This window comes from Lissotriton vulgaris, chromosome 5, assembly GCF_964263255.1.
Source record: "Lissotriton vulgaris chromosome 5, aLisVul1.2, whole genome shotgun sequence".
Taxonomy (NCBI): Eukaryota; Metazoa; Chordata; class Amphibia; order Caudata; family Salamandridae; genus Lissotriton; species Lissotriton vulgaris.
The window spans coordinates 1,626,005,205-1,626,028,656 of NC_141693.1; the positions used below are offsets into that span (position 1 = coordinate 1,626,005,205).

At 42.5% G+C, this 23,452-nt stretch overlaps 1 protein-coding gene across 1 annotated transcript in view; it reads right to left on the reverse strand.

Annotated features, from left to right (window-relative positions):
• LOC147716860 (vasoactive intestinal polypeptide receptor 1-like) overlaps positions 1–23,452 on the reverse strand; it is a 631,302-nt gene that overhangs the window by 425,286 nt on the left and 182,564 nt on the right. The gene's annotated exons all lie outside the window — the stretch shown is intronic.

A 23,452-nucleotide genomic window follows, 5' to 3' on the forward strand; every position in this document is an offset into this window, starting at 1 on the left:
AGACTGGTGCCCACTTCCACTGCATAAAAGCATATGATCTTGTACTTACTGTATCGAATTGGAAGTTCTGTAGCCACTTTTTTCATTTCACATGAATGGAAGTTTGCATTGATGATGTTTGTTTAAACGATGACGCCTTTGTGTAATCACTGGTTAAGTGTGTGTAACCCATTGTACCAGAAATGCATTCAGCCAGCAGCACGTGCCTCATGCATAAATTACACTTGCAGAGGGGTCATTCATGTATTCCTTTGATTGGTTCATGCAAGACCAGGAGCAGATGGCACAGTCTTCTTTATACAAGACCCTTAGCAGTGAAGGTCCTTTTTGATGTTATGGCATTTCAGGGCACAAATAGCACCTCGTATTTAAAACAACACACTTTGTTTGGGGCTGTTATCAAGAACTAGGAATACAACTGTTAAAGGAGGGTCTGGGGGACTATATTTACCGGCCTGTCACGCTCATACCCCTCATGAACTGTACTACAACAACATGCCCTTTTTACACCTCTCTGCAATGCAGCTAGGTGGCGCTTACTGGAGTTACCTAGTGGGCTAGTTTGAGCCTAGGGACCCTTAGGATTCATGGGGACTTAATCTCTCAACTTAGAACGGCCACAGGGCGCGTTTACACAGTGGTGAAGAGAGGGGACTGAGCCTGAGGTGACGTGTGCAAACACGCCCTGTGGTGCGTTTTATGTTGGGGAAATAATTCCCCTTTAAACCTGAGGGACCCTGGGGGCCAACTAGCCAACCAGGTGCTTCCAGTAAGAACGACTGCCCTGTGCTGCAGAGAGTTGGTGCAGGCCGTGGCCCTTTTACACCTCTCTGTAATGGCGCTTACTGGAGGTACCTAGTGGGCTAATTTGCACCTAGGGACCCTCAGGATTCAAGGGGACTTAATCTCCCAACTTAAAACGACCACAGGGCATGTTTACACAGTGGGAAAGGGAGGGGACGGGGCTGAGTTGATGTGTGCAAACACTTCATGTGGTGCATTTTGATTTGGGGAAATAATTCAATTCAATTTCTTCAAAAGCCCCTGCGGCCCAAGTAGTCCACCAGGTGCTTCCAGTAACCGCCACTGCGCTGCGTTGCAGAGAGGTGGTCCAGGCCGTGCCCCTTTTTACACCTCTGTGCAACTCAGATCTGAGGTGCTTACTGGAGGTATCTAGTGAATTAGTTGGACCCCAGGGAGCCTCAGGATTCAAGGGGACTTAATCCCCAACTGAAAATGTGCCACAGGACGTGTTTGCACAAATGTCACTTCAGGCCCTCCCCTCCTTTCACCAGTGTGCAGACGCGCCCTATGGCGCATTTTAAGAGGTAGTTTTAATCCCCCTGCACTATTATATACTAGGGGCTTACAAAGGAGGTCATGCTATTTACAGGGGTAACCCAACGCATAGTGTTCCCTAGTGTATGTAGGTATTTTTACTGTATTCTAAGTGTCTTTTAGCATAGCACTGGCTCTAGGACTGGTTATTCATAATCAGTTACCAGCAGTACCCATCTGCAAAAGTTGAGGGTACAGGATGCTTTTGAAACAAACCCTATTTCTGCTCCTCTGTTTGTTCTTTTTGCACGTCTTCCTTCTTCCTGCACTTTTCTTTGTCTTTGGGGACTTCTGTTGCCTCTTTCTGCATTTCTTTTGCTTCTTTCTGTGTGTTTTTCTTCTTTCTTCACATGTCGTACCCTATGTAGGCTTTGGTAGAAACTAGCATTTAAAAAACCTTAGAAATTCACTAAAGAAAACATAGGTTTCAGGCACGTTATAGTTACAAATTAGCATTGAAAAAACCTTTGAAACTCACTAAAAAAGCATAGGTTTCAAGCACATTATAGTTAGGAATTAGCATTTAAAAAACCTTACAAATTCACTGAAGAAACCATGGGTTTCAGGGACGTTATAGTTAGCTGGACATTTCACTCATACAAAACCATTGAAATTCACCCGTTAAAGTTAGTTCAGCTAACCATAGCTCGCGCGACCGCAATGCACTGCTATTGACATCACATATTACATCACTCATGACATGGTTAGTGACATCACTCATTACATCACTGATGACATCTCAAATGACATCACTGATGACATCATCCGTGTGATAGAGTGGCAGACCTCCTCTCACCCTAACATAACCTTTGATACACACACTCAAAAATAGAAACTAACATTTTCAAAACAATGGACATACCAATACCATTTACAACACACCTATTCAGTAATTTCAAGATCTATATACCCATCCACTCTTTCACCAACAGTCCTAAACAGTCACTCATTCATGTACTCGCTCATCCTATGTACTCATACACCTATACATCCTGTTACACACCGCCAATCATCCATAGAGTTACTCACACACATAGTCACTCATGCTAATAAAGAATCAAACATCTATTTACTTGCATATACAGTTAAACACACACCACCACACTTACTTCTACAGGAACTTACACATACTTACTCTTTAAAACAATCACTTATAGAAACACTTACTTATTCTTACAGGAACTCTTCCTATCTCTCACTCTCACATATATACACCAATACTCACATAGACTAGTTTAAAATATATGTAGTTACTTATAAAGACACTATTGAGACAGTTTTTCATTCACTAACACACCCATACACACACTCATCCACCCATACAGCACACATACGGTCATTAACACATCCAAACAGTGACACACTCATTCATGCATCTATGCACTAAGTAATACCATCCACTGAACCATACAGACATTCAGACACTCATACTGATACTCGAAAAATCAAGTAATAACCCATGTAGACACTTATGTAGCTACTCACCAACCCATGCACTCACTTATACACAAAGTGCAAGACTGATACAGATACTACAGATACTAACCCATGAATTCACTAAGATACACTTAATCAGTCCGTTATACAATCAATTTTTCAACAAAAAAAATCATCCATTTAGACACTTATATACCCATTTATTCTTCCTTAGACCTTGAGATATACATATATATAACATATTTATTTTTCAGAAAAACACGCATTCATTGGATGTTGTCATCAGTGATGTCAGCAGTGATGTCAATTGAGTTGTCATGAGTGATGTCACTGACCATGTCATAAGTGATGTAATATTTGACGTCATTAGCAGTGCATTGCGGGGGCGTGAGTAAGATGAACTAACTATAACGGGGGGAATCAATGGTTTTGTATGAGTGAAACATCCAGCTAACTATAATGCCCCTAAACCTATGGTTTTTTCAATGAATTTCTAAGGGTTTTTAAATGGTAATTCCTAACTATAACGTGCCTGAAACCTCTGCTCTGTGGACGACGCTGAAAGTGAAGCTTTTTCCGAGTCTGACTTGGGAGTAATAGTAGTCCGGAAGGAAAGCAGCGTCTGACCCCCTGAAGCCGAACAAACAGGAAAGCCGTACAAGGAAAGGAGACCTGCACCACTCAGTCGGAAGACGCAAGGAGGCGGCAAGATACAAAAGGTACTTCGGGGAGGAGAGTATTTGTGCAAGGACCGGTTGGTGGGTTTTACACCGATAATAAGAAACCCCAACCTTTTGACGTCCGGCTAAATTATTTAATTCAAGTTGCAGAATACCATGTCCGCCGACAATGTGAGAGAGCGGGAGGCTGCCGCCATGGCCATGTTTACGGACAGCCTCCCGTTTCCAAATAACATCCGGGATCCAACTACAACACCCACAAGCCCCCAAGCTAGCTCACTGAAAGAAAAATTTCAAATTCTGGAAAAGAAGTCACGTAGTGAGCAGAGCAAGTGGTGGGAAGCAAAATCGCTTCAGAGTTACAAATCGATGTAAATCGCATTCCAAGCGGTCTGCGTATTTTGACAGCACCTAGTTACGAAAACCCCAACCCGGCGTTGATGAAGGAATGGGCCGAAAGCAACTTGGAGGCATCACGGAGGTTGATCCTAATACTCATCAAATACGCAGAAATTGACCGAGCGCAGCTTCTGAAAGAGATTGCGGAGATTCATGAGGAGATTGATAAAAATGATCAAACCGAGGAGAAAACCAGACTAATAGCGAAATGAACCTCAGGCTCAAGAAAGAAGAAGCCAAAATCATGGGCAGGAAGAACTACAAGTTCCAAAGAGAACGTAATGATTACGAGATAGGACAGTTTTCTACCTTTGCTAAAACATACGATGCCTTACGCACATCTGCAAAGAAGACACCATTCCATCAAATAAGATCCCAGCAAAGTGGTGAAAACACGACAACGTCTGCTTCTGACCTCAGTTCTTTGGGCAGTGAATCTGAGTCCGAAATGAGGAATCAAACAGCAGCACAAAAAGTAGTCAAACCTTCACCCTGGGAAGAAATCAATTTTTTGTGCCAAGAAAGGATGCAAACTCAGCGACCCAGGACCAAAAAAGATTACAGCGCAAACTCAGGAACTACAAAAGGAGGCAAAGGTACTGGGCGCGGAAGAGGAGGTCAATACCAGAACAAGAGAGGGAAGGGCAAATGGGTACCCAACAACCAACAGTGAGAACCCAAACCGGTCAGTCTATTATCAATCTAACGGACGTTGCCCTAACACCAGAGGAGCAAAGCATCTTCAAACTTGGCCTCTCCTATGCACCATTCAGAAATTTCGACTATGCCACTACCAGATTAGACATCTACAAAGCAGTTCGCAAGCTCAAGCTGCGCAAATACTATATACTAAATAAGCAAAAAACAACGCCCAGGGTCAGACAATTTCAAGACATTGAACTAACAGATGAAATGAACGAAACAGGACATATAGAAGATGATTTATTCGAACTATGGGAAACAGAAGGCGTGGGCTATTCGATGTCCCAAACATCTGAAGCAATGAGAGCAGGACAGTCAAAGGCCACATCGGCTTCCAATGTCACTCACTTTAGACCAGTGTCTACATTTAATCCAATTATGCCCAGGGACACAGTGGATCTGTGGAACTTAAACAGCTCAGCAAGAGAGTACAAGACCATAGGTACGATATGATAAACAGACACAGCAGTATGAAGCCCTTATCTCAAAGTTGAGCCAAAATAAGGAAGTCATTATCAGAGCAAGTGACGAGGGGGGTAATATCGTTCTATTAACATGCTCCAATTACGATCAAGAGGCATATGCAGAATATTGGACAAAACTCACCAAATGGTGTAATCAAAAATATCTAAAGGAGAATGAATATAAGTATTTGTTAAAAGAAAATCCAATAACACCAACAATTTATTTCATTCCTAAAGTTCATAAGAATAAGGACTCACCCCCAGGAAGACCAATTATTTCGGCTAGGGCTAGCATGCTGGAAAAAACATCTGTCTTTATTGACTATTTCCTACAGCCTTATGTCAAAGCCCTAGATTCCTATGTACAGGACACAGGGGATTTCATCTGGAAACTTAAACAAATTGTTTGGAAAGAGAACTATTGGATGATTACATTAGACGTAGCTGCATTATATAAAAGTATCAAGCACCAAGATGGGCTTAATGCAGTTAACTATTACCTTGCGCGACGAGCTACTCAACATAAAGAACACAATGAAATCATTGTGCAAATGCTGAAATATTGCCTGATTAACAACTTTTTTATGTATAACAATTTGTTATATCGCCAGAAACAAGGCGTGGCAATAGGGGCCAGTTTTTCCCCAAGCTTTGCATGCTTGCACATGGGAAGCTGGGAAGAAATGGTCCTCCAAACCCAATACAAGACAGTCTGTGATAACATTATCGTGAAATTTTTACGTTATATAGACAACTTGTTTATTGTTTGAAGTGGGTCTAGGGAATCAGCTGACCAGTTTGTAGAGAATATTAACATCAATACACTTAACCTACAGTTCACTGCCAACATGAGTCAACAGTCAGTCCCTTTTCTTGACACAGAAGTCTTTGTCAAAGAGGGTACGCTAGCAACCAGGCTTCATTGAAAAAGCAGGGCAGGAAACACTATCCTTCATGCCACAAGTGCACACCCAGCTCATTTAATATCGAGCATCCCCTACGGGGAAATGTTAAGGCTTAGAAAATTGTGTAGTAACGAAGATGACCTTAGACAGGCGCAACATGACAGCAAATGCCGGTTTCTGGAACGTGGGTATTCTAGCAAATCTATTGAGTCTGCCATTGCTAAATCCATGTTAATGGATAGAAACAAGCTCCTCAGCACCTACAGTCAAATTGAATCCCATACTACCAGTACAGCTAATGTGGAAACCATAGTAAGCCAGGCCCAAACTGAACCTGTTCCCTTCAGAATAATCACGAGATACAACAGACAACATTCTGACATGTATAAAATTGTCAACAGTAACTGGCCGTTAATTCTGAATGACCCAATCATAGGCCCTACTGTACAGCGTAAAGCATCATTTACATACAGCAGGGCACCCTCAATGAGGGACAATCTGGTCAACACAAACCCAGAGGTTTTGGAAAAAACTTCCTGGCTATCAACTAATAAAGGTTTCTACAGGTGCAAAACGTGCAAATCATGCATCCATGGACTTAACACCAAAACATATGTAGATGCATTCAGTAATAGGAAACATCTTATTGACAAAATATTAACATGCAAGACAGAGTATGTTGTATACGTCTTGATTTGTCCCTGTGGTATGTGCTACGTAGGCGGCACAAAATTGCCTGCACATAAACGCATATTACAACATCTCCGGGCAATCACCAACCAGGATAATACCTATCCGGTCGCGAGACATTTCATGGACAAACACAACAGTGACAACTCAGGTCTAAAATATTTTCTCAATGAGGCCGTGAGCGCCTGCAGGAGAGGTGGGAACCGGGAGTCGAGGTTGCGTAAACTCGAAACGAGATACATACTGTTACTAGACTCCAAGACTCCCAAAGGCCTCAATATCACTGAGGACTTACATACATGTTTGTCATAATAGGTACACGAGTTCCTCCAACAAATAGTCCGGTCTCCCGAACCAAATTGCTTTCTTTCACTACAATCATCGATACTCAATAACATATTGAGTTGGAAAATGCGGCTGCATTTTTTTCACAGTTGTTATTTAATTCCAGAATATTTCTCCGTCTTTAAGGAAGTACAATCGAGCATATGGCTGGTAGGCATTGATTATACACAGACCAAGGAAGGTCCAACATCAGGACAAGACAAGTTGTAGACTGTAGCTATGTTGATTAATACAAATGAATTCATGCAACATACACACTCAGCTCTAGGTTCAGAACAAGTTGTAACAGAATTGACTACAGCATATTCCTTGGCGGATGTTAAATGGATATTAGTTTTTAAATATCACTATCAATTTTTGAGCACCTAAGCACTTTTATTCGCATCACTCTGTACAGTACCAGTAAAGTTGTACAATTTTGAATTGTCTTATACGAATCAAGGACAATATTTACAAAGGCTGATTTTTTGTTTGATCGAAATTATTTTGGTCCTTGAGTGATTCATCCCGATATTTGTAATCAATTAAGAATAGCTTTTTCCCACACGCATTTGATGGTTGGGTATACGAACATCAAGAGAAATATAGCATCTGGTGAAGCTGAGCCATTAGTTTACAAACGTGGTTTAATCGAAACAATGTTGCTCAATTTGCACAAATGCGTATTTTTGCACATTTGTTTTAACTTGTGGGTTTTATCGAATAACCAGGATTAATCACAATGAATTTTAGCTCGCAAATTAGATGGGCAAAATTCAAAATAATGTGGGAATTCCATCACGTAATAGGTATTGTACCAATATTGATTTTTAGCTAGGCACACAACACCAGTATGAGCTTTTTAATATCATGGATTTGTTTAAACCATCAAATTTACAACATTTTAATGACATGAATTAAGCATCTTTAGCATATTGTCAAGAAGTATATATTTTATCTCTATTGTAGATACTGTCACGTGATGCACTTTAAATCCTACACTGTCACTTTAAGAAACTGTAACTTTCCTTAGCCACAATGTTATGTGAACAAGCCTCTCCGGAGATGAAACGTTATGGCGGGTTGCAACAAATAAAAATATCCAGCACTTATCTTTGGTGGTCGGTGACTGCGTTGTTAAGGTGTGAGCTGCAATTACCTTTGCCGTGGCTGTGGAATTCTCAATATATATATATATATATATATATATATATATTTATATATATATATATATGTGTGTGTACAATTGGAAATTATCTGAATGGTACCTACAAGGCCTACTCAAAAAAGAAGAGATGACTTTTCTGAAAATAGACAAACCTGTGACACCTTTTATGTACCTAATACCTAAAGTACATAAAGATCAGAAAAATCCCCCAGGGCGCCCTATTATATCTGCCATTCAAAGTGCTTTTTCTAATACCTCCAAATTCTTAGACTATTTCTTATGCCCATTGACAAAGTCCCTTTCTTCTTACATCCAGGATACGGGGGACTTTCTCAAAAAGGTATATGATTTGCCCTGGGAGGATGATTTTTTATTAGCCACCATTGGTGTGAATAGACTTTATACCAGTATACATCATAATGATGGCCTAAATGTGGTTAAACACTTCCTAGGGAACGGACCTTTGAAATATTGGGCCCATACACAAATGTTGATAGAAATGACGTATTTGTGCCTGAAAAACAACTATTTTTTATTCAACAGTGAATTATTTCACCAAGTCTGTGGTACTGCGATGGGCACCTGCTTCGCCCCTAGCTTTGCTAATTTGCATATGGGCTGGTGGGAGGAGCAGGTGGTACATAAGCAGTACCCAGACATTTGACAGGAATATATCATGCATTGGAGTAGGTTTATTGATGACCTCTTCATTGTATTGAAAGGTTCGGAAGCACAGTTGGTGAACTTTATAAAAATGCTTCAAATAAATGATTTGAATTTAAAGTTTACCAGCACTGTCAGTAGTTCTGAGGTGAACTTCTTGGACTTAACAGTTTACATTCAAAATGGCAAACTTGAGACTGCACTCTATGGCAAGCCAACGGCTGGCAACACGTTGTTGCACGCCAAGAGCTTCCATCCCCAAAAGCTTATCATGAGCATCCCATATGGGGAGAGCTTAAGAACTATTCGCAATTGCAGCAATAAGGAGAGTTGTGAGGAAGCTTTACTCACATTAAAAACACGTTTTAAAGCTAGAGGCTACACTGAAACCTGTGTTAATTCTGAAATTGTCAAAGCTAAAAAACAGACTAGAGAAGAAGTTCTCTTTAGTAAGAGCAACAGCAGAGAGAGAAAAGAAAATGATGGAAAAAATGTGTAGATGATCACCACATTCAGCACTCAACATAATCAGGTGAGAAGTATTTTAACCAAACACTGGCACCTAATATGAAGTGATCCAGTTTTGAGTAAAAATGTAGCCAAAAGACCACAATTAACATCCAGGAAAGCAAGATACTTTAAACAAATGTTAGTGAGTAAAACACTGAAAGCTCCCCTTTGAAAAGACCAACCTCTTTGTGGCTATGTAAGAAGGACGGTTTATCGAATGCTCCAAATGTAAAGTGTGTTTGCATGGAAAAATACCTTTGTTTACACCTCTAATCTGGCAGACAAAGAATTTAAGATCAAAGGTCAATATACATGTAAAACTGATCATGCAATCTACGTACTTCAGTGCCCTTGTGGCCTGAAGTATGTAGGTAGCACAATCCTGCCAGTTTATTCACGTATTATGCAACATTTGAAAGCCATAAAAAATGGAGACAAGTCTTAACTGGTAATTACAACAAGGGGTGGTGAGGGACAGAGTCTCTGAATTAAACAGAATACTCTCACCCAGTCAAGAGATCAGGGCTAGATCCAACACCGTTTTTTAGCTCACTGCACCATCCCAGTTTCAGAACCTGGCTGTATGCAAATTAGTCTGTTCCTGTCCCAGTGCATGATGGGAACAGGGCAAACCAAACTACAAAAGCCAATTCTTACACTGGGAAGGAAACAAGCTACCGGGGACCGGTTTCTGGCATTTCAGCCTCTTCGGCCCGGCTTGCTTGAATCCTGATGGTGCAATGAGCAAGGGACTCACATCTGAGTATACCCTTCCACGCTTAGGGTGGACAAAAATAATTACAACAAGGGGTGGTGAGGGACAGAGTCTCTGAATTAAACAGAATACTCTCACCCAGTCAAGAGATCAGGGCTAGATCCAACACCGTTTTTTAGCTCACTGCACCATCCCAGTTTCAGAACCTGGCTGTATGCAAATTAGTCTGTTCCTGTCCCAGTGCATGATGGGAACAGGGCAAACCAAACTACAAAAGCCAATTCTTACACTGGGAAGGAAACAAGCTACCGGGGACCGGTTTCTGGCATTTCAGCCTCTTCGGCCCGGCTTGCTTGAATCCTGATGGTGCAATGAGCAAGGGACTCACATCTGAGTATACCCTTCCACGCTTAGGGTGGACAAAAATAATTACAACAAGGGGTGGTGAGGGACAGAGTCTCTGAATTAAACAGAATACTCTCACCCAGTCAAGAGATCAGGGCTAGATCCAACACCGTTTTTTAGCTCACTGCACCATCCCAGTTTCAGAACCTGGCTGTATGCAAATTAGTCTGTTCCTGTCCCAGTGCATGATGGGAACAGGGCAAACCAAACTACAAAAGCCAATTCTTACACTGGGAAGGAAACAAGCTACCAGGGACCGGTTTCTGGCATTTCAGCCTCTTCGGCCCGGCTTGCTTGAATCCTGATGGTGCAATGAGCAAGGGACTCACATCTGAGTATACCCTTCCACGCTTAGGGTGGACAAAAATAATTACAACAAGGGGTGGTGAGGGACAGAGTCTCTGAATTAAACAGAATACTCTCACCCAGTCAAGAGATCAGGGCTAGATCCAACACCGTTTTTTAGCTCACTGCACCATCCCAGTTTCAGAACCTGGCTGTATGCAAATTAGTCTGTTCCTGTCCCAGTGCATGATGGGAACAGGGCAAACCAAACTACAAAAGCCAATTCTTACACTGGGAAGGAAACAAGCTACCGGGGACCGGTTTCTGGCATTTCAGCCTCTTCAGTGATGGATCAAGCCCTGATCTTTGGACTGGGTAAGAGTGGTCTGCTCAATTCAGACACTCTGTTCATCACCACCCCCTTTTGTAAATCAAGTCCTAACTGGTGGCACAACACTTTGATAAACATCACCAAAAAAGTATAGCTGGTTTAGTGTATTGTGTAATCGATGCAGTCAAACCTAATGAACGGGGTGGTAATCATGAGAAGAAATTCAGAAAATTAGAATCAATGTATATAATTAAGCTCAATAGCAAGACCCCGGGAGGTTTGAACATGGAAGAAGATTTACATACTCATTTGTAAAATATTGATTATAAGGAATCCTCTACCTCGGTTTGTTTTTAACTAGTAGATAATTGCACTGTGTTTGGGTGTGGTACACAAACAGTTTACAGTGACACATAGGTAGACACATTATCAATTAATAGATTTGAATCGCCCACTTGGGGTGTACTTGGAATCAGTGGGAGTGGCTGTTTTACATCCAGAGCCCGAATGGTTATTTGTCAAAATAAGGGTGTCCAAGCGCCGGCCTCAATCTGTCTCAGTGAAATTTGTAGAATTAAGGCACTTGCCTACAAATTTGCATAAGGCATGAATATAAAATGTGGGACACTGACATATGCCTATATACAAATTGAAATGCACATTAATTTCAGAACAGCTGAGTCGTGCAATATTAGTGCATGTATTGTGATTTTAATTTTTATAGTTTTTAAAATTAACATGTCCACTCTTTCTATTAATTTGTGATTTTGTTGAAAATGAATTTGATGCATTTTAAGCAGGATTATATGTGAAACTACGAGCCTGTTGTCTATTTTACTTATTATGTAGTTCCGATCACGTGAAACTGTTCTGTGTAAGTTTTAAAATGGTGGCAAACTTTAATCATATTGTGGTGAACAAGTCTGCCTGTCAGGCGAAACGCACCAAACAGCAGTTTGTGAATAAATTGTGTTTTCTATACAAGACATGGCATTGTCTCCCCGTACCTTGGTATAGGAGTTTCTGGAATTAATTGCGGACTTTTCCCAGTCAGTCCAACAACGACCACGCACCCTTTGCTTTGGTGATGCTCAGTTCTTGACTTGTCGTGAGGAGTTACATATATATAGATATATTTATTATTCCGTCACTCTCGCAGATTTCCTCCACAAAGACGGGCACAGACCACAGTATTAGTGCAAATATTTAAGTTTATATTAGACAGCCATTAAGCATTTTGTCTCTATCGAGCATTGTTCACATGACATCTGCTACGGCGTTAACTGATACTTTTAAAGTGACTGGTCCAAAACACACACATAGATATTTCGCAATCATAGACATAAACATTCACTATTGCATATCGCCCTGTTTAGTCTTTCTTCATATGTCAACACCTCTCATCACATGTTTATAGGACATTTCTCCACATAATATTCATTTATAAGAGCATTTCCTAGTGGGTATTGGCAAATTTCATTTGGTTCATCATTAACATTTGATTTATATCTTCGTATATCTATCTATCTATCTATCTATCTCTCTCTCTCTCTCTATATATATATATATATATATACATATATATATATTCAATGAAAAAACCATAGGTTATAGGCCATATATAGTTAGGAATTAGCATTTACAAAACCTTATTTTACTCGCATAAAACCATTGAAATTCCATATATAGTTAGCTAACTATAAGCGCTAACTATATATCGCGCACCCGCAATCCACTGCTGATGATGTCACATATTACATCATTCATGACATGGTCAGTGACATCACTGATGACATCACTGATTACAACATCCAGTGACTGTATGTTTCTGTAAAGTTAAAATATGTTTCACATATTGAAGAATGAGTGGATGTATAAGTGTCTGGATGAAGAATTTAGTAGGTGCATGACTGACTGTATGAGTGAGTGATTAAATGTGTCTCACTGAGTGCATGGGTTAGTGACTAAACTGTCTTAATTCGTGCATCAGTATGTTTGTTGTTGTGTAAACTGCTGCTTGTGTTGATCAGTAGCTATAAGAGTAGCCATATGGGTTATTGATTGGTTGCCCAAATATTTGAATGGGAGGCTGAGTGTGTGTGTGGGTGGCTGGGAGGTGCGTGACTCTGTGCATAGATGTGTAAGCAGTTGATTCACTAGGAGTATGAGTTCAAGAGTGCATGTGGAAACAGCTATATGAGCGGTTGACTGTGCATGGGTGTGTTGGTGAGTGAATGGATTTCTCATTGCTACATGTGCAAGTAAGTACGTATGTAAAACACAATACATGTGAGAGTTGAGATATATAAATAACTGAACATAAGAGCCAGTGAATGTGTGAGTGGCTGTATCGATCACTGTGAGCTTGTATCAGGGATTATATAAGAGAGTAAATATGTGTTATTATATGTTTGAATAAGTAAGATGTGTATAACTGTATAGTTGAGGAAATGGAGGTGTGATTGATTCTTTGCATGACTGACTAGGTGTGTGAGTAAGTCCATGGATGAGTGACAGTCTGTGAGTGTCTGTTTATACTGAGTGTATGTAAGGTTATATTAGAGTCTGAAGAGGTTCATTGTATTATCACATGAGTGATGTGATCAGTGATGACAAATGAGATGTCATCAGTGATGTCATTTGAGTTGTCATCAGTGATGTCATTTGAGATGTCATCATTGATATCATTTGAGTTGTCATCAGTGATGTCATTTGAGATGTCATCAGTGATGTCATCAGTGATGTCACTGACCATGTCATGAATGATGTAATATGTGACATCATCAGCAGTGGATTGCGGGTGCGCGATATATAGTTAGCGCTTATAGTTAGCTAACTATATATGGAATTTCAATGGTTTTATGCGAGTAAAATAAGGTTTTGTAAATGCTAATTCCTAACTATATATGGCCTATAACCTATGGTTTTTTCATTGAATTTTCAAGGTTTTGTAAATGCAAATTCCTAACTATATATCCACTATAACCTATGGTTTTTTCTGTGAATTTCATTGGTTTTTTAATAGCAAATATGAAAAGCTTTAAAATGTCAAGTACGTGATAGATAAAAACATTTTCGTATTTATGCACGCTGATGTGCTTTGAACGCTGCCCCCCCCCTCCCCTCTTTTGCCTTTGTTAGTACTCTCTCTTTGCAGATACAGAAGGGTAGTTAACGCAGGCCTTTACCCCCGTTGTAATCCGTCGTACCTCCTTGTCTCTCCATTTGATTGATTGTTGTCCAAGCATTTACTGTTTTAGAATTGGTTCTCTTTGGATCATTCTCTATTTACAAACAAGCACAAAGTCGCAATACTCTGTTTAGTCTTTGCAGATAGTGAAAAATCGTGTAAAAAAATAAAAGTAATCGAGCAAAATCAGTAGGCCACTAATTGGATCTCTTTTTGACCTCGCTAAAATAGAAATATTAGGAACAACCCTTCTTGAGAAATACGAAAATAGTGAGATGAACTGAGCTCCACACCATGAGGGCTGCAAGACAGCTCGGCTCCATCACCCATCCCGCACAAAATAATGACAAACCCTATGCAAATATTAAAAATATAGACAACACACCAGCAAAGAAATAGGGTAAAACATTTTATTAAAAAACTATTTACATAACGTTGGTTTATAAGATGATGTCAGTAGTGGACCGATGTGTGAATAGATCGAAAACAGCACAAGGCTCCAAGATCCGGATAGCAAGCTCCTGGATGTTGGGTGCCATAGTTTAGAGTTCTGAATTTCAGCCTTTTTCAATGCCTGTGCTTTGTTGAATCAAAATGGCGGCTTGACACAAAGCTGACTCAAGCGTTGTTACTGATGCTATGCAGACCAAAACTGGTTTTCAGTTTGTACATTTTTCTAGATTTTTCAATCCAAGTTTGGTTGACTTTGTAGAACGATGGCTTCAGATTTTCAACATACGGTGTGGTGGCGCTGACTGGGAGGGGGCGCTTCGCTCCTGCCCCCTCCCCAAGTAAGATTTTCATACGTGAAAGTACGTTAATGGTTTTGGTCCCCGAGATGCTTCGATGTCACTACCATTCTCAAATAGCATAAGTTCTGGATGTTGGGTGCCATAGTTAAGAGTTCTGAGCAGCGCTTGTAACACTGTCTGAAGCTTATTTCCTCCTACTGCAGCTTCACTATTCTCAAAGTAAGTGAGTGTCGTTTGTGGACCTGACTGCATTAGAAAACAATATGATATGTTACCTTCCTAAACAGCTTGACGGAGGCCCCTGAGGGGCGCTGTGATGGCCATGGACTCGGAGAAGACGCTTGGCTCCGACACCCTCCCCAAGTCTTATAGCACTGGTGTAGCCTGAGATCGCCCCCGACATAGGCGGCCGGCTCCCGGGGTCCGGCGGTACTTTTTGCCTTTTGATGACTCTTCAATTCTGGACCTTGTCCCACAATCCGTTTGACCTGAAGACAAGCTGTAGTGAGGCGCCCCTTTATCGTTTTAGTTGCCATTCCGCCCGCTTTTGCTACACTGTGCCTCTTCCGCCATTCAGCTGTTTTCCGCCCGCTCTTGCGACTACAGCGTCTCGCTCACCATGTAGTTGAGATGCGCCCGCTCTAGCGGTGCAGCGATAGGCGGCTGCCACAGGACTCTCAAAATGGCGGCCGGCTCTTCGGTTTTGGGCCTGGTCCACTAAAATGGCCCTGGGACACCTTGGAACTCGGACGCTTGTCTGCTAGGGCTTGGATCCCATTCTCGAAAAGCGTCCCCTCAGCCGTGAAGATTCTACAAAAGTCATGGGGGCCTCCGACTCCCGCAGGCTTCTGGTGGGGAGCGGCTGCCATGATTGCTCGTGGAATGGCCACGACGGAGCTACGAGATGGTAGTGGTCTCATGCTGACGCCAGCTTTAGTCTGAAACATCCAGAAACACTGTAGACTACCAATTCGATCAGTTCCGGTAGCGCCCCAACATGACCCGGAAGAGAAGAACTTGCCCTCCCCTCTTTGACTGATGGTTCTTGTTGCCTGTCCCCTCTGTTGTCATTTAACAGAACTTTTTGGACTGCTGAAAGGGGTTGTGTTCTGAACGCTGGTTGGTGGAGACATTTAGACTATATTCTTGACCTACGTTGTCGCGTAATGCGTTTTATGACACGCCGCGTTAGCGCACCCGGAAGTGATCCGAGGCGCGGCGCGCAGCGCGTAACGTAAGCATAACAGGTCATGTGACTTGTTAATAAAACTTTTCATTGGTTCATTTTACTTTTGTTAATTTAATGATGAAAAGCTTGGTCATATGACCTAAAAATTACGCTTTTTATTATTTTCGAACAATATTTTTTTTTCAAACATATGTTATAATATTCCAGGCTAATGTACTTTCCCGGAAAATTTACAACTGTCTGGCAAGTAAAATATATTCCTTTTTCGAGAAAAAGGGCGTTTCTTCCTTCCATGACGGAGCCGTTGAGTAAAAGAGATTCGGCCTGCTTTCTTAGTCGCCGATGCGCCTGATTATCAGATTCTTATCGATCACTTTATGTTGCAGACATGAAAAACACAACTGCCCTTGACCATTTATCTTTACTGCGTTCCTACATATTATACCTTTTATCCGTCATGTAATTGGACTGCTTTATTTCACTTGCCTTTTACTGATTCGAAAACAGTCACTAAAAGTAAAAACTTTACAAATGAAAATACTACTACCGTGTTTTGTTTTAAAAACCTTTATTGTGAAAATGTCAGTATACAAATACGGGCCTATAACCACGTGGGCCGGCCACGGAGCAAACTCAAATCGTATATGATGAGGAGACATTTACACTGTAGAAGAACGTAACGAGCGGGCCATTAGGTGACAAGAACAAAGGTGTCTAACAGTTGCGGTATCGGTGGACGTACATTTTGTAATTAAAATACGACAGGGCCACTTACAATAACATTTTCTAGATATACATTTGCGGGCAAAGAGTTACGAGTCCCATTTATACCGGCGCCATTTTGGGCGAGGCCGGGCAGGTCCAAGATATAGTCAAAATGTCTCCACCAACCATCGGCCAGACCAGAACCCCTTTCGGCCCTTTATGTTACAAGATGATGTCTTCCATTCAGAAAATATTGGTGGCAGCATTTTGAAAGGAAACAGAAACAGCCGTTCTCCTAGTGAGTTTCACATTGTTACATTTAGGAAGAATGTTGAAGAGTAGTATGTGGAAAATCTGAAGCCATTTTTCTACAAACTCTCAATCAGACTTGGATGGAAAAAAAAACCTGAAGAATGTACAAACTGAAAACCAATTTTTGTCTGTATAGCACCAACAGTAACGCTTGAGTCAGCTTTGTGTCAAGCCGCCATTTTCATTCAATCAATAGCGTCCCCCTGCACACATTCAGGGACCTGGTCGTGTCTTCAGATGAAACGCATTGTAGGAAAAGAAGCAGAAAGGAAAAGGAAAAAAGTTCCGCCGGACCTAGTGAAGCTGCAGCAGGTGCAAATAAGCTTCAGACAGTCTTACAAGCACTGCTCAGAACTCTCAACTGAGGCACTCAACATCCAGGACTTGCCATTCGGATCTTGGCGCCTTGTATTTTTGTTTTGTTTTTGATGGAAGGGAAAGAACAAAAAACAGACATTGAAAAAGGCTCAACAGTGCAGGGCGCCTTGTGCTGGTTCCGACCTATTCACACATCGGTCCGCTACTGACATCACCTCATAAACCAACGGGGCACCCCACGCCGACTTTCGGCGCAGCATTGTAGGATGGACACACCAGTGCGGCAATTTGATGGACACCACCTCGGTGCCATCCAGATCTCGGCGCGTTCATTCATTCAATAGCGTCCCCCTGCACACATTCAGGGACCTGGTCGTGTCTTCAGAAGAAACGCATTGTAGGAAAAGAAGCAGAAAGGAAAAGGCAACAAGTTCCGCCGGACCTAGTGAAGCTGCAGCAGGTGCAAATAAGCTTCAGACAGTTCTACAAGCACTGCTCAGAAATCTCAACTGAGGCACTCAACATCCAGGACTTGCCATTCGGATCTTGGCGCCTTGTGCTGGTTCCGACCTATTCACACATCAGTCCACTACTGACATCACCTCATAAGCCAACGGGGCACCCCACGCCGACTTCCGGCGCAGCATTGTAGGATGGCCACACCAGTGCAGCCACTTGCTGGACACCACCTCGGTGCCATCCGGATCTCAGCGCGTTCGAGTCACTGTGCCGGAAGAGTGACCGGAACTCAGCTGAACACGCCGTCTTTCGGCGCAGCATTGTAGGATGGCCACACCAGTACGGCAATTTGCTGGACACCACCTCGGCGCCATCCGGATCTCGGCGCGTTCGAGTCACTGTACCGCAACAGTGACCGCAATTCAGCTGGACACGCCGTCTTTCGGCGCAGCATTGTAGGATGGCCACACCAGTGCGGCAATTTGCTGGACACCACCTCGGTGCCATCCGGATCTCGGCGCGTTGTGCTGCCTTCGGCCTATTCGCACATCGGTCCGCTACTGACGCCGCCTCACGTGCCAACGGATTTTCTACGCTTTTTGTAGCCCTATGTCGCATAACAGGTCATGTGACTTGTTTATAAAACTTTTCATTGGTTCATTTTACTTTTGGTTTCCTAAAGATGGAAGGCTTGGTCATATGACCTAAAAATAACACTTTTCATTGGTTTAGAACATTTTTTTTTCCCAAACGATGAAAGCCCCACCTTGTTTCTGGATCATTCAGACTGAAGCTGGCGTCAGCATGAGAGCACCACCATCTCGTGGCTCCGTCGTGGTCATTCCGCGAGCAATCATGGCAGCCGCTCCCCACCGAAAGCCTGCGGGAGTTGGGAGCCCCCAAGACTTTTATACAATCTTCACGGCTGAGGGGACGCTTTTCGAGAATGGAGCCCAAGCCCTAGCAGGCAAGCATCCGACTTCCAAGGTGTCCCAGGGCCATTTCAGTGGACCAGGCCCAAAACCGAAGAGCCGTCCGCCATTTTAAGAGTCATGTGGCAGCCGCCTATCGCTGCACCGCAAGAGTGGGAACAACTCAACTACATGGTGAGCGAGACGCTGTAGTCGCAAGAGCGGGCGGTAAACAGCTGAATGGCCGCCACCTGGGGAGGCCCGTTCACGCCGCCTCCCCCCCCCCCCCGGGCCGCCGCACGCCAATTTTTGGAGCAGCATTGTAGGATACCAAAACCAGTGCGGCAGTTTACTGGACATCACCTGGGTGCCTGTCGTACATGTTGTGTCAGCCATGTGACACTGGACACAGACCGCTACTGACGAGGCCTCCCCCCGCACCACCCGGGACGCCCCACGCTGTTTTTCTGTGCTGCATTGTAGGATCCCTAAACCAGTGCGGCACCCAGGCGACATCACCTGGGTGCCGTCCAGAACTCTGCACGTTGTGCTGCCTTGGGACTATTCGCACAACAGACCGCTACTGACGAGGCCTCCCCCCGCCCCACCCGGGACGCCCCACGCCAATTTTCGGAGCAGCATTGTAGGATCCCTAAACCAGTGCGGCACCCAGGCGACATCACCTGGGTGCCGTCCAGAACTCTGCACGTTGTGCTGCCTTGGGACTATTCGCACAAAAGACAGCTTCTAACCATTGTTGCTTTTTGTGTTAATAAATGTTTAAATGTTTTTAGTTTTTGTTCTGTTCATTATCGTTAAAAGTTAATAAAGTTTTATAACCTTACTTTGTTGGAGTGTTATCTATTTTTTGAAAAACGGGTGAATGGGGCCTTGAATCGGGTTATTGTCATGTGTGGGCTTTGGAAGTGTGCTGCTGCAGGATCGGACATTTCAAACTCAAATGCACGTTCTTTTTCTTACCTTTCCGAAGCATGGAGCGCAATAGCAAGCAGATAAAGGGTGATGCACGTGTTGAACACTACCTGACCTGGCAAGTTGCTGGCAGTGCCCCCCCGCCCGCTCCTGAAAGAGGGCACACACACACCGCCGCCCCGAGTACTTCAGAAATCTTTAAAAGACCATGCGCTTGTTCATGAGGCTTAAATGGTTTATCACCTCTTCTAGAACCCCTACATCGACCCTCTGACGTTTCATGGAAAAATTACCATGTAACACAATACCAAGCCCTATCAGCTGAAACCCCCAAGGAATCGTGGGGCATATTAGCAAGGGGGTTTATCTCCGCTTTTTTGGCTTTAAAAACCATGAAAGCGGAGATAAAATTATTTCCCTATTATCAAGCTGTCGCTAACACCAGTTAATGACACCTAAAAGGAGATAGCGACCATCTTGGGCCCGGCTTTGCATGTCAGTGATACTTATCACTAATGACATGCAAAGTGGCGTGCCAAGATGTTAGCGACTGGAAACAGTCCCTAACATCGCTACCTTCTATTACCAACTTTTGGAGATATTCGCACTAAGCGCGAATATCTCCAAAAGCTAACACCTGCCCTGAGCAGGTTTTAGCCATGTTATCCAATGGGAGGTGGATAACATGGCTAAGAGCATTAGGTCGATAATACATGAATATCGCTGACTTTTCTGCGATAATAGCAAGGTTTATCTGCGATAAAAATCGCCGATGTGCGGCGATAATTTTTGTCTCTAAACAAGTTATAGACAAAAATTATCGCTAGTTGTTAGTAATATGCCCCCGGGTTTTTGCTTGCAGAAATCGGGAGGCGGGAGACTAGCACTGAAATCAGTACTCACACGCCTGAATCAGGAGGATTGGCATGTCTGAATTCTCTACAGCTGGGGCCATAAACTACATCCGCAGGGGTAGGTGATAGCCTGGGACCAGCCTGGCATCTAAAATGGCTGCCGTGCACGACATAATTGTGGCATTCGAAAAAAGGCAAGATGGCGCAGCCGCTGGAAGAGATATATCAACATATATCAGCCTCCTCAGCCACCCTCAGGAAACATAGGGGATTAGGATATGTCTCCCGCACCCCCTTATACCTAGTACTTTAATTAACGAAGCACAAAATGGCGAATTCCCGTTTCGCTACCAGTTTGCGGCCCAGTTCGCGGCCCGTGAAGCGCTTCTACCGTGAAAAATCATTTTTTTTTTATTTTCCCCACGGGACCCTTTAATAACCCCAACAACATTCCTAGGGGGTCAAGAGGGGGATACCTTGCCCCCTTTCATTAAATTCCCCCTTAGTTTTTCACCTTTTCTTCTCTCTCGATCCTACCGAGAGACAAGATGGCGGCCGCTCCGGACTGTCACGCAGCAAAAAAAAAAAAAAAGCTCACGCACAGCCGCTGGAAGAGATGTATCAACATATATCAGCCTCCTCACCCACCCTCAGGAAACATAGGGGATTAGGATACGTCTCCCGTACCCACTTATAACTAGTAATTTAATTTACGAAGCACAAAATGGCGAATTCCCGTTTCGCTACCAGTTTGCGGCCCAGTTCGCGGCCCGTGAAGCGCTTCTACCGTGAAAAATCATTTTTTTTTTCTTTTCCCCACGGGTCCCTTTAATAACCCCAACAACATTCCTAGGGGGTCAAGAGGGGGATACCTTGCCCCCTTTCATTAAATTCACCCTTCGTTTTTCACCTCTTCTTCTCTCTCGATCCTACCGAGAGACAAGATGGCGGCCGCTCCGGACTGTTTAGAATGTTGACAGACACCGGAGAGCCAATCAGCTTTCTGCGCGCAAAGTTCCGATAAGCGAAAAGTAAGCGGACCGGATCGCTGCCCAGAGCGCTGTTACAGATATATATCTTGATTTAAACGTTAATTTCTCAAAAACTACTGGAGCACATATATTGAGACCTAGCAAAGGCACATCGGGCTAACAGTCCCTACAATTTTGCCAAGTTTCGTGCAAATCCATTCAGCCGTTCGAGCTAAAAGTGAGTCCAACCGCCCTATGGAAAACTCAATGCAAAAAACGCGTTTTGGGACCCCCCTTTTTTCTCAGCCCCCCCTTGACGAAACCCCACCAAATTTTCAGGAGCTGCTCAGAAACAAAATGTGCCATTTTCCTGAAAATTTCAGCCGATTCCATCCACAAACGCCAAAGTTATTAGACATAGAATTTTCAAAAGTCCCATAGGGAATTTATCCTAACTATATATACCTACTGGCGAACGCCAGTAGGTAATACATACATATGTATATATATATATATTTATATATATATATATATTTACTGAAAAAAACATAAGTTTCAGGCATGTTATAGTTTGAAATTAGCATTTAATAAACCTTGGAAATTTACTGAAAAAAACATAGGTTTCAGGGGCGTTATAGTTAGTTGGTCATTTCACTCATAAAAAACCATAGAAATTCCCTATTATAGTTATTTCAGCTAACCATAACTTGCATGCCAGCAATGCACTGCTGATGACGTCGCATATTACATCACTCATGACATGGTCGGTGACATCACTCATGACATCTCAAATGACATCAATGATGACATCATCCTTGTGATAGAGTGGCAGACCTCGTCTCACCCTAATATAACCTTTGTTACACACACTCAAAAATACAAAATAACATTGGACATACCAATACCAGCTACAACACACCTATTTAGTAATTCCAAGATCTACACACACACATCCACTCATTCACCAACAGTCCTTATACAGTCACTCATACATGTACTCACTCATATGTACTCATACACCTATACATCCTGTTACACACCACAACTCATCCATAGAGTTACTCACACACATAGTCACACATGCAAACAACGTATCAAAAATCCATTTACTTGCATATACAGTTATACACACACTACCACACTTACTTCTACAGAAACTTACACATACTTACTCTCTTAAACAATCACTTATAGAAACACCTACTTATTTGTACAGGAACTCTTCCAATCTCTCACTCTCACATATACTCACATATAAACACCAATACTTACATATACTAGTTTGAAACATATGTAGTTACTTATAAATACACTATTGAGACAGTCATTCACTCACACACACACCCCTACACATACTCATCCACCTATACAGTCCTGCACACATGATGTCTTCAACACATACAAACAGTAAGTCACTCATTCATGCATCTATGCACTAAGTAATACCCCCCACCAAACCATACAGACACTCAGATGCTCATACTGATACTAATACAACTAATAACCTATGGAGACACTCATGTAGCTACTAGTACTCACCAACCGATGCAGCCACTTATACACAAAGTGAAAGACTGATACAGATATTTACATATTTTACCATTACTCACTAACCCATGTATTTACTAAGATACAATTAATCAGTCAGTTATAGAATCAATTTTACAAAAAAATCATCCATTTAGACACTTATATACCCATTTATTCTTACATCGACCTTGAGATATACATAAATAAAACATATAAAAAACACACATTCACTGAAGGATGTCATCAGTGATGTCATTTGAGATGTCATGAGTGATGTCACTGACCATGTCATGAGTGATGTAATATGTGACG